This window comes from Lampetra planeri, chromosome 74, assembly GCF_965212315.1.
Source record: "Lampetra planeri chromosome 74, kcLamPlan1.2.h2, whole genome shotgun sequence".
Taxonomy (NCBI): Eukaryota; Metazoa; Chordata; class Hyperoartia; order Petromyzontiformes; family Petromyzontidae; genus Lampetra; species Lampetra planeri.
In genome coordinates, this window is record NC_136179.1 from 4,549,333 (window position 1) to 4,560,896 (window position 11,564).

Below are 11,564 nucleotides of genomic sequence, written 5' to 3' on the forward strand. Positions count from 1 at the left end.
ATTCATACACATACACACACTCACACACATACATACACACTCACATGCATACACACACTCACACACATACATACACACACTCACATACATACATACACGCACATTCATACATACACACACACTCACACACATACACTCACATACTCACATTCATACACATACACACACTCACACACATACATACACACTCACATACATACACACACTCACACACATACATACACACACTCACATACATACATACACGCACATTCATACATACACACACACTCACACACATACACTCACATACTCACATTCATACACATACACACACTCACACACATACATACACACTCACATACATACACACACTCACACACATACATACACACACTCACATACATACATACACGCACATTCATACATACACACACACTCACACACATACATACATACACACACTCACATACTCACATCCATACACATACATTCATACACACACTCACTCACATACATACACACACTCACATTCATACACACGCACACACACACTCACACACTCACATACTCACATTCATACACATAAACACACGTACACACTCACTCACATACATACACACACTCACACACGTACACACGCACACACACACTCACACACATACTCACACACTCACATTCATACACACACACTCACACACATTCATACACACACTCACATTCATACACACACTCACACACATACATACACACACATACTCACACACATACATACACATACACACACTCACACACTCACATTCATACACACACATTCATACACACACTCACTCACATACATACACACACTCACATTCATACACACGCACACACACACTCACACACGTACACACGCACACACACACTCACACACATACTCACACACTCACATTCATGCACACACACACTCACATTCATACACACACTCACATTCATACACACACACTCACATACATACATACACACACATACTCACACACATACATACACATACACACACTCACACACATACTCACACACTCACATTCATACACACACATTCATACACACACTCACTCACATACATACACACACTCACATTCATACAAACGCACACACACACTCACACACGTACACACACACACACACACTCACACACATACTCACACACTCACATTCATGCACACACACACTCACATTCATAAACACACTCACATTCATACACACACTCACACACATACACACACACTCACATTCATACATACACACACATACTCACATTCATACACACACACACTCACATTCATACACACACACTCACACAAATAGATACACACACTCACACACATACATACACACACTCACACACATACTCACACACTCACTTTCATGCACACACACACTCACATTCATACACACACATACACACACTCACACACATACACACACTCACACACATACACTCACACACATTCATACACATACACACACTCACACACATACTAACACACTCACATTCATACACACACATTCATACACATACATACATACTCACACACTCACACACTCACATTCATACACACACACACTCACATTCATACACACACTCACATTCATGCACACACTCACATTCATACACATACACACACTCACACACATACTCACACACTCACTTTCATGCACACACACACTCACATACTCACACACTCACATTCATACACACACACTCACACACATACACACACTCACATACTCACACACTCACATTCATACACACACTCACATTCATACACACACATTCATACACACACTCACACACATACACACACTCACATACTCACACACTCACATTCATACACACACTCACATTCATACACACACACTCACACACATACATACATATATACACAAACTCACACACATACACACACTCACATACTCACATTCATACACACACATTCATACACACACTCACATTCATACACTCACATTCATACACACACTCACATTCATGCACACACACATACACACACTCACATAATCACATTCATACACATACACACACTCACATACATACACACACTCACATACTCACATTCATACACTCACATTCATACACACACTCACATTCATACACACACACATACACACACTCACATAATCACATTCATACACATACACACACTCACATACATACACACACTCACATACTCACATTCATACACTCACATTCATACACACACTCACATTCATACACACACACATACACACACTCACATAATCACATTCATACACATACACACACTCACATACACACACACACTCACATTCATACACACACTCACACACATACACACACTCACACACATACATACACACACTCACACACATACTGACACACTCACATTCATACACACACACACTCACACGCTTGTGCCAGGCCAAGTGCACCTTGAGGCCACGTGAAGTGTCGAACGCCCGCTGGCAGGAGATCACGGGGCAGACCCAGCAGGTGCCACAGGTCGACTGAAATGACTCATCATCGTTTGCAGCTGGGGTTGGCATCGTCCCCCACTCCTCCTGATGTCGAGGGTAAATTGGCGAGGTTTAGGACTTTGACACATGCAGCTGCAATGGCTGCTTTGGGTACGCGGTCCAGACCTCCCCAGAGACCCTGGCTGACAGAGGAGGTGTTCAAGATGGTTGAGAAAAAGCGACAGGCCCACTCTCATGGGCTACAGCATCCCACGTCAGAGAATGAGGAGGTTTACCGCAGCCTTCGCTCGGAGGTTCGGAGAGCCGTGAGGCGCTGCAAGGATGGGTGGTGGTCGCGGGTTGCTGAGGAGATGGAGTCTGCCTCAGTGGCCCGCGATCACAAATCCCTATTTAACTCCATCAAAAAAGTAACCTGCAGCGCCACACCTATTACCATCATTAGGGGAAAAAATGGTGATTCAATCTCCAACCCCCAGGAACAGGTTTGCGGATTTGCTGAGCATTTCTGTGAGGTCCTGGGGGTTGAGGGAAAATCTCTCAGCCAGGAAAACATCGTGGCACAAAGTGGGGATGACCCTGCTGAGGCTGCGGTGCCTCAAATATTGGAAGAGGTCACCCCCTGTGAGTGGCTGGCTGAGGTGCCATCTGTTGAGGAAGTACTGAGGGCGATCCGGAGTCTGAGACTAGGGAAGGCACCGGGCAGAGATGATCTCCCAAGCGAAATGCTCAGGGAGGGTGGCGTTTGTGCACAGACTGCCCTACATGACATCATAACAACAGTCTGGACCACTGGCGGGTTCCGCAGGATTGGAAGGATGCCCTGGTGGTCCCCCTTCTTAAAGAGGGGGACCGCACAGACTGTAACAACTACAGGGGCATCTCACTCCTCAGTGTGCCGGGTAAGGTCCTGGCAAGGATTATTCAACATCGCCTTGCTAGGCACGCTGGGGAGAGGCTTGCGGAGCCCCAATGCGGTTTCAGGAAAGGGTGGTCCTGCACAGATGCCATATTTTCTGTCCGTCTGCTACAGCACAGATGTAGGGAATTCCAACAAGACCTACATCTCTGCTTTATTGACCTGATCAAGGCCTATGATACCATCAGTAGGCCTGGGCTCTGGGTTGTTCTTCGTGCTTTCGGAGTCCGTGACCCTCTGCTCACGATCATTAAGGACCTTCATGATGGTGAGCGGGCCCGGGTAAAACTACGTGGCCGGGAGTCAGAGCCTTTCCCTGTACACCTTGGGGTGCGACAGGGATGTCCTCTGGCTCCCACATTATTTAACATCTATTTTGACCACGTAGTTCGTGAAGCCTTCAATAGCTGTACCGGAGGAATTTCCATTTGGTACAGATATAACGGGAGGCTGATCGATGCCCGGGTGCGGTCAAAGGATGGCTCCCTATTGGTCAACCACGTTACGTATGCCGATGATTTGGTAATTGCTGCTCACTCAGAGGAGGAGTTGGAGGCGCTGCTGCTGAACCTGGAGCGTGTCACCAAGAGGTGGGGCCATACCATCAGCCCCACCAAAACTAAGCACCTGCCTGGGTATTTTGTTCCATCGGACACTCCACCCCCACAACTCCCAATTGGTGATGGGGCAGTTGTGGAGAGAGTGGAGAGTTTCCCATACCTGGGCAGTGTGCTCATGACCGGTTCCAGTTAAACAGCAGAGGTCTCACTCCGAATCAGTCGAGCGGCATTATCTTTCCATCGGTTGCGTAACGCTGTTTTGAAGCTAGCTGGTCTGTCGCTCCACACGAAGCTTCAGGTCTTCTCGGCCACAGTCATTCCCTCCCTTCTCTACGCTTGCGAGACGTGGACCCCCTAATGGAACATCGTCGCCAGTTAGAAACATTTAGGCTGGCCTGCCTACGATCCATCCTGGGTTTAACCAGACTGGATTGTGTGAGGAGCTCACAAATCCTAGAAAGATCTGGGCAAAGTCCCATCGGGGAGCTCCTCCGGCAGGCAAGGCTGCGTTGGCTGGGTCATGTAGCCCGCATGCCCAGACACCGCTTGCCTAAACAGCTTTTGTTCGGCCAGATCGAGGGGGCTAAACGGGCGCGGCACGGGCTAGAGAAGAGATAGAGTGATGTGGTACAGGAGGACGTGGAGCTGAGTGGACTTGCCGATGACTGGTACCAGCGGTGTCAAGATCGCCCTCTGTGGAGGAGGCTCGTGAAGGACGCTACTGGGCAGTTGGAGGCAGTCGCCCTCCAACAACAACGGAGGGTGGAGGAGCGACGCTCACAACAACGAGCGGAGCGCCGGGTGGCTAAAGCACAGCAAGTTGGCACAGTAGGGGGCACAGGTGGTGCATCAGCCAGTCATCTCGGTCATCTCAGTCAGTCGACCCGTGGCACCTGCTGGGTCTACCCCATGGCCTCCTGCCAGCGGGCGTTCGACACTTCACGTGGCCTCAAGGTGCACATGGCCTGGCACAAGCGACGTGGTGACGTCACCGCCACTTCGTGGCGAATGGCGGTTGTTGTTGTCTGTGGGTGTATCTGTGTGTGTGTGTGTATGTTTGTGTGTCTGTGAGTGTGTGAGTGAGTCTGTGAGTGTGTGAGTGAGTCTGTGAGTGAATGGGTGAGTCTGTGAGTGAGTCTGTGAGTGTATGAGTGAGTCTGTGAGTGTGTGAGTTAGTCTGTGAGTATGTGAGTGAGTATGTGAGTCTGTGAGTATGTGAGTGAGTATGTGAGTCTGTGAGTCTGTGAGTGAGTATGTGAGTCTGTGAGTGTATTAATGAGTCTGTGAGTGTGTGAGTTAGTTTGTGAGTATGTGAGTGTGTCAGTGAGTCTGTGAGTCTGTGAGTGCATGAGTGAGTCTGTGAGTGTGTGAGTTAGTCTGTGAGTATGTGAGTGAGTATGTGAGTCTGTGAGTCTGTGAGTGAGTATGTGAATCTGTGAGTGAATGGGTGAGTCTGTGAGTGAGTCTGTGAGTGTATGAGTGAGTCTGTGAGTGTGTGAGTTAGTCTGTGAGTGTGTGAGTGAGTATGTGAGTCTGTGAGTCTGTGAGTGAGTATGTGAGTCTGTGAGTGAATGGGTGAGTCTGTGAGTGAGTCTGTGAGTGTATGAGTGAGTCTGTGAGTGTGTGAGTTAGTCTGTGAGTGTGTGAGTGAGTATGTGAGTCTGTGAGTCTGTGAGTGAGTATGTGAGTCTGTGAGTGAATGGGTGAGTCTGTGAGTGAGTCTGTGAGTGTATGAGTGAGTCTGTGAGTGTGTGAGTTAGTCTGTGAGTGTGTGAGTGAGTATGTGAGTCTGTGAGTCTGTGAGTGAGTATGTGAGTCTGTGAGTGAATGGGTGAGTCTGTGAGTGAGTCTGTGAGTGTATGAATGAGTCTGTGAGTGTGTGAGTTAGTTTGTGAGTATGTGAGTGTGTCAGTGAGTCTGTGAGTCTGTGAGTGCATGAGTGAGTCTGTGAGTGAATGGGTGAGTCTGTGAGTGAGTCTGTGAGTGTATGAATGAGTCTGTGAGTGTGTGAGTTAGTATGTGAGTATGTGAGTGTGTCAGTGAGTCTGTGAGTCTGTGAGTGCATGAGTGAGTCTGTGAGTGTGTGAGTTAGTCTGTGAGTCTGTGAGTGAGTATGTGAGTCTGTGAGTCTGTGAGTGAGTATGTGAGTCTGTGAGTGAATGGGTGAGTCTGTGAGTGAGTCTGTGAGTGTATGAGTGAGTCTGTGAGTGTGTGAGTTAGTCTGTGAGTATGTGAGTGAGTATGTGAGTCTGTGAGTCTGTGAGTGAGTATGTGAGTCTGTGAGTGAATGGGTGAGTCTGTGAGTGAGTCTGTGAGTGTAGTCTGTGAGTGTGTGAGTTAGTTTGTGAGTATGTGAGTGTGTCAGTGAGTCTGTGAGTCTGTGAGTGCATGAGTGAGTCTGTGAGTGTGTGAGTTAGTCTGTGAGTATGTGAGTGAGTATGTGAGTCTGTGAGTCTGTGAGTGAGTATGTGAGTCTGTGAGTGAATGGGTGAGTGTGTGAGTGAGTCTGTGAGTGTATGAATTAGTATGTGAGTGTGTGAGTTAGTTTGTGAGTATGTGAGTGTGTCAGTGAGTCTGTGAGTCTGTGAGTCTGTGAGTGTGTGAGTGAGTCTGTGTGTGTATGAGTGAGTCTGTGAGTGAGTCAGTGTGTGTGTGAGTGAGTCTATGAATGTATGAGTGAGTCTGTGGGTGAGTCTGTGAGTGAGTCAGTGAGTGTGTGAGTGAGTCTGTGAGTCTGTGAGTGAGTCTGTGAGTGTGTGAGTGAGTCTGTGAGTGAGTCTGTGTGTGTATGAGTGAGTCTGTGAGTGAGTCAGTGAGTGTGTGAGTGAGTCTGTGAATGTATGAGTGAGTCTGTGAGTGTGTGTGTGTGTGTGCGTGAGTCAGTGTGTGTATGAGTGAGTGTGTGAGTGAGTCTGTGTGAGTATGAGTGAGTCTGTGAGTGTGTGAGTTAGTTTGTGAGTATGTGAGTGTGTCAGTGAGTCTGTGAGTGAGTCTGTGTGTGTATGAGTGAGTCTGTGAGTGAGTCAGTGAGTGTGTGAGTGAGTCTGTGAATGTATGAGTGAGTCTGTGAGTGTGTGAGTGTATGTGTGAGTCAGTGTGTGTATGAGTGAGTGTGTGAGTGAGTCTGTGTGTGTATGAGTGAGTCTGTGAGTATGTGAGTTAGTTTGTGAGTATGTGAGTGTGTCAGTGAGTCTGAGTCTGTGAGTCTGTGAGTGTGTGTGTGAGTCTGTGAGCGTATGAGTGAGTCTGTGAGTGTGTGTATGAGTGAGTCTATGAGTGAGTCTGGGAGTGAGTCAGTGAGTGTGTGGGTGAGTCTGTGAGTCTGTGAGTGTGTTGGTGAGTCTGTGAGTGAGTCTGTGAGTCTGTGAGTGTGTGAGTGAGTCAGTGTGTGTATGAGTGAGTGAGTCAGTGTGTGTATGAGTGAGTGTGTGAGTGAGTCTGTGAGTCTGTGTGCGTGTGCGTGAGTCAGTGTGTGTATGAGTGAGTGTGTGAGTTAGTCTGTGTGTGTATGAGTGAGTCTGCGAGTGTGTGAGTTAGTTTGTGAGTATGTGAGTGTGTCAGTGAGTCTGTGAGTCTGTGAGTCTGTGAGTGTGTGTGTGAGTCTGTGTGTGTATGAGTGAGTCTGTGAGTGAGTCAGTGTGTGTGTGAGTGAGTCTGTGAATGTATGAGTGAGTCTGTGGGTGAGTCTGTGAGTGAGTCTGTGTGTGTATGAGTGAGTCTGTGAGTGAGTCAGTGAGTGTGTGAGTGAGTCTGTGAATGTATGAGTGAGTCTGTGAGTGTGTGAGTGTGTGCGTGAGTCAGTGTGTGTATGAGTGAGTGTGTGAGTGAGTCTGTGTGTGTATGAGTGAGTCTGCGAGTGTGTGAGTTAGTTTATGAGTATGTGAGTGTGTCAGTGAGTCTGTGAGTCTGTGAGTGTGTGTGTGAGTCTGTGAGCGTATGAGTGAGTCTGTGAGTGAGTCTGTAGGCATGTGAGTGAGTCTGTGAGTGTGTGTATGAGTGAGTCTATGAGTGAGTCTGGGAGTGAGTCAGTGAGTGTGTGGGTGAGTCTGTGAGTGAGTCTGTGAGTCTGTGAGTGTGTGAGTAAGTCAGTGTGTGTATGAGTGAGTGAGTCAGTGTGTGTATGAGTGAGTGTGTGAGTGAGTCTGTGAGTCTGTGTGTGTGTGCGTGAGTCAGTGTGTGTATGAGTGAGTGTGTGAGTGAGTCTGTGTGTGTATGAGTGAGTCTGTGAGTGAGTCAGTGTGTGTGTGAGTGAGTCTGTGAATGTATGAGTGAGTCTGTGAGTGTGTGTATGAGTGAGTCTGTGAGTGTGTGAGTGAGTCAGTGTGTGTATGAGTGAGTCTGTGAATGTATGAGTGAGTCAGTGTATGTGCGAGTGAGTGAGTCTATGAGTGTGTGCGTGAGTCAGTGTGTGTATGAGTGAGTGAGTCAGTATGTGTATGAGTGAGTCAGTGTGTGTGTGAGTGTGTGAGTGAGTCTGTGAGTGTGTGAGTGAGTCTGTGAGTGTGTGCGTGAGTCTGTGAGTGAGTGTGTGAGTGAGTCTGTGAGTGAGTCTGTGTGTGTATGAGTGAGTCTGTGAGTGAGTCAGTGAGTGTGTGAGTGAGTCTGTGAATGTATGAGTGAGTCTGTGAGTGTGTGAGTGTGTGTGTGAGTCAGTGTCTGTATGAGTGAGTATGTGTGTGAGTGAGTCTGTGTGTGTATGAGTGAGTCTGCGAGTGTGTGAGTTAGTTTGTGAGTATGTGAGTGTGTCAGTGAGTCTGTGAGTCTGTGAGTATGTGAGTGTGTGTGTGAGTCTGTGTGTGTATGAGTGAGTCTGTGAGTGAGTCAGTGTGTGTGTGAGTGAGTCTGTGAATGTATGAGTGAGTCTGTGGGTGAGTCTGTGTGTGAGTCAGTGAGTGTGTGAGTGAGTCTGTGAGTCTGTGAGTGAGTCTGTGAGTGTGTGAGTGAGTCTGTGAGTGAGTCTGTGTGTGTATGAGTGAGTCTGTGAGTGAGTCAGTGAGTGTGTGAGTGAGTCTGTGAATGTATGAGTGAGTCTGTGAGTGTGTGAGTGTGTGCGTGAGTCAGTGTGTGTATGAGTGAGTGTGTGAGTGAGTCTGTGTGTGTATGAGTGAGTCTGCGAGTGTGTGAGTTAGTTTATGAGTATGTGAGTGTGTCAGTGAGTCTGTGAGTCTGTGAGTGTGTGTGTGAGTCTGTGAGCGTATGAGTGAGTCTGTGAGTGAGTCTGTAGGCATGTGAGTGAGTCTGTGAGTGTGTGTATGAGTGAGTCTATGAGTGAGTCTGGGAGTGAGTCAGTGAGTGTGTGGGTGAGTCTGTGAGTGAGTCTGTGAGTCTGTGAGTGTGTGAGTAAGTCAGTGTGTGTATGAGTGAGTGAGTCAGTGTGTGTATGAGTGAGTGTGTGAGTGAGTCTGTGAGTCTGTGTGTGTGTGCGTGAGTCAGTGTGTGTATGAGTAAGTGTGTGAGTGAGTCTGTGTGTGTATGAGTGAGTCTGTGAGTGAGTCAGTGTGTGTGTGAGTGAGTCTGTGAATGTATGAGTGAGTCTGTGAGTGTGTGTATGAGTGAGTCTGTGAGTGTGTGAGTGAGTCAGTGTGTGTATGAGTGAGTCTGTGAATGTATGAGTGAGTCAGTGTATGTGCGAGTGAGTGAGTCTATGAGTGTGTGCGTGAGTCAGTGTGTGTATGAGTGAGTGAGTCAGTATGTGTATGAGTGAGTCAGTGTGTGTGTGAGTGTGTGAGTGAGTCTGTGAGTGTGTGAGTGAGTCTGTGAGTGTGTGCGTGAGTCTGTGAGTGAGTGTGTGAGTGAGTCTGTGAGTGAGTCTGTGTGTGTATGAGTGAGTCTGTGAGTGAGTCAGTGAGTGTGTGAGTGAGTCTGTGAATGTATGAGTGAGTCTGTGAGTGTGTGAGTGTGTGCGTGAGTCAGTGTGTGTATGAGTGAGTGTGTGAGTGAGTCTGTGTGTGTATGAGTGAGTCTGCGAGTGTGTGAGTTAGTTTATGAGTATGTGAGTGTGTCAGTGAGTCTGTGAGTCTGTGAGTGTGTGTGTGAGTCTGTGAGCGTATGAGTGAGTCTGTGAGTGAGTCTGTAGGCATGTGAGTGAGTCTGTGAGTGTGTGTATGAGTGAGTCTATGAGTGAGTCTGGGAGTGAGTCAGTGAGTGTGTGGGTGAGTCTGTGAGTGAGTCTGTGAGTCTGTGAGTGTGTGAGTGAGTCAGTGTGTGTATGAGTGAGTGAGTCAGTGTGTGTATGAGTGAGTGTGTGAGTGAGTCTGTGAGTCTGTGTGTGTGTGCGTGAGTCAGTGTGTGTATGAGTGAGTGTGTGAGTGAGTCTGTGTGTGTATGAGTGAGTCTGTGAGTGAGTCAGTGTGTGTGTGAGTGAGTCTGTGAATGTATGAGTGAGTCTGTGAGTGTGTGTATGAGTGAGTCTGTGAGTGTGTGAGTGAGTCAGTGTGTGTATGAGTGAGTCTGTGAATGTATGAGTGAGTCAGTGTATGTGCGAGTGAGTGAGTCTATGAGTGTGTGCGTGAGTCAGTGTGTGTATGAGTGAGTGAGTCAGTGTGTGTATGAGTGAGTCAGTGTGTGTGTGAGTGTGTGAGTGAGTCTGTGAGTGTGTGCGTGAGTCTGTGAGTGTGTGTATGAGTGACTATATGAGTGAGTCTGTGAGTGTGTGCGTGAGTGAGTCTGTGAGTGTGTGAGTGAGTCAGTGTGTGTATGAGTGAGTATATGAGTGAGTCAGTGTGTGTGTGAGTGAGTCTGTGAGTGAGTTTGTGAGTCTGTGAGTGAGTCTGTGAGTGTGTGAGTGTGTGTATGAGTGAGTCTGTGAGTGAGTCTGTGAGTGAGTCACTAGTTTGCTGCTGGCACGGCAGGTTTGAGTGTACAAGTGTGGGCCTCTAGGCTGAATGCCTCAAGTTTAAAATGTCAAGTAGCTTGTAAGCGATAACAGATGCCAGACTGCTAAGAAACACGCACTACACATACCAAATACACACACACACTACACACACACATACTACACAAGCACACCACATACTACACAAACCAAATACACACACACTACACACACACTACACACACATACTACACACGCACACTACACACACATACTACACATACCATATACACACACACACTACACACACACACTACACACACACACTACACACACACACTACACACACACATACTACACATACCAAATACACACACACACTACACACACACACATACACACACACTACACACACATACTACACACACACACTACACACGCACACACACTACACACACACACCGCATACTACACATACCAAATACACACACACTACACACGCACACACTACACACACATACTACACACGCACACTACACACACACACTACACACACACACTACACACGCACACCACATACTACACAAACCAAATACACACACACTACACACACACTACACACACATACTACACACGCACACTACACACACATACTACACATACCATATACACACACACTACACACACTACACACACATACACTACACACACACACTACACCCACACTACACACACACTACACCCACACTACACACACACAGACACACACACACACACTACA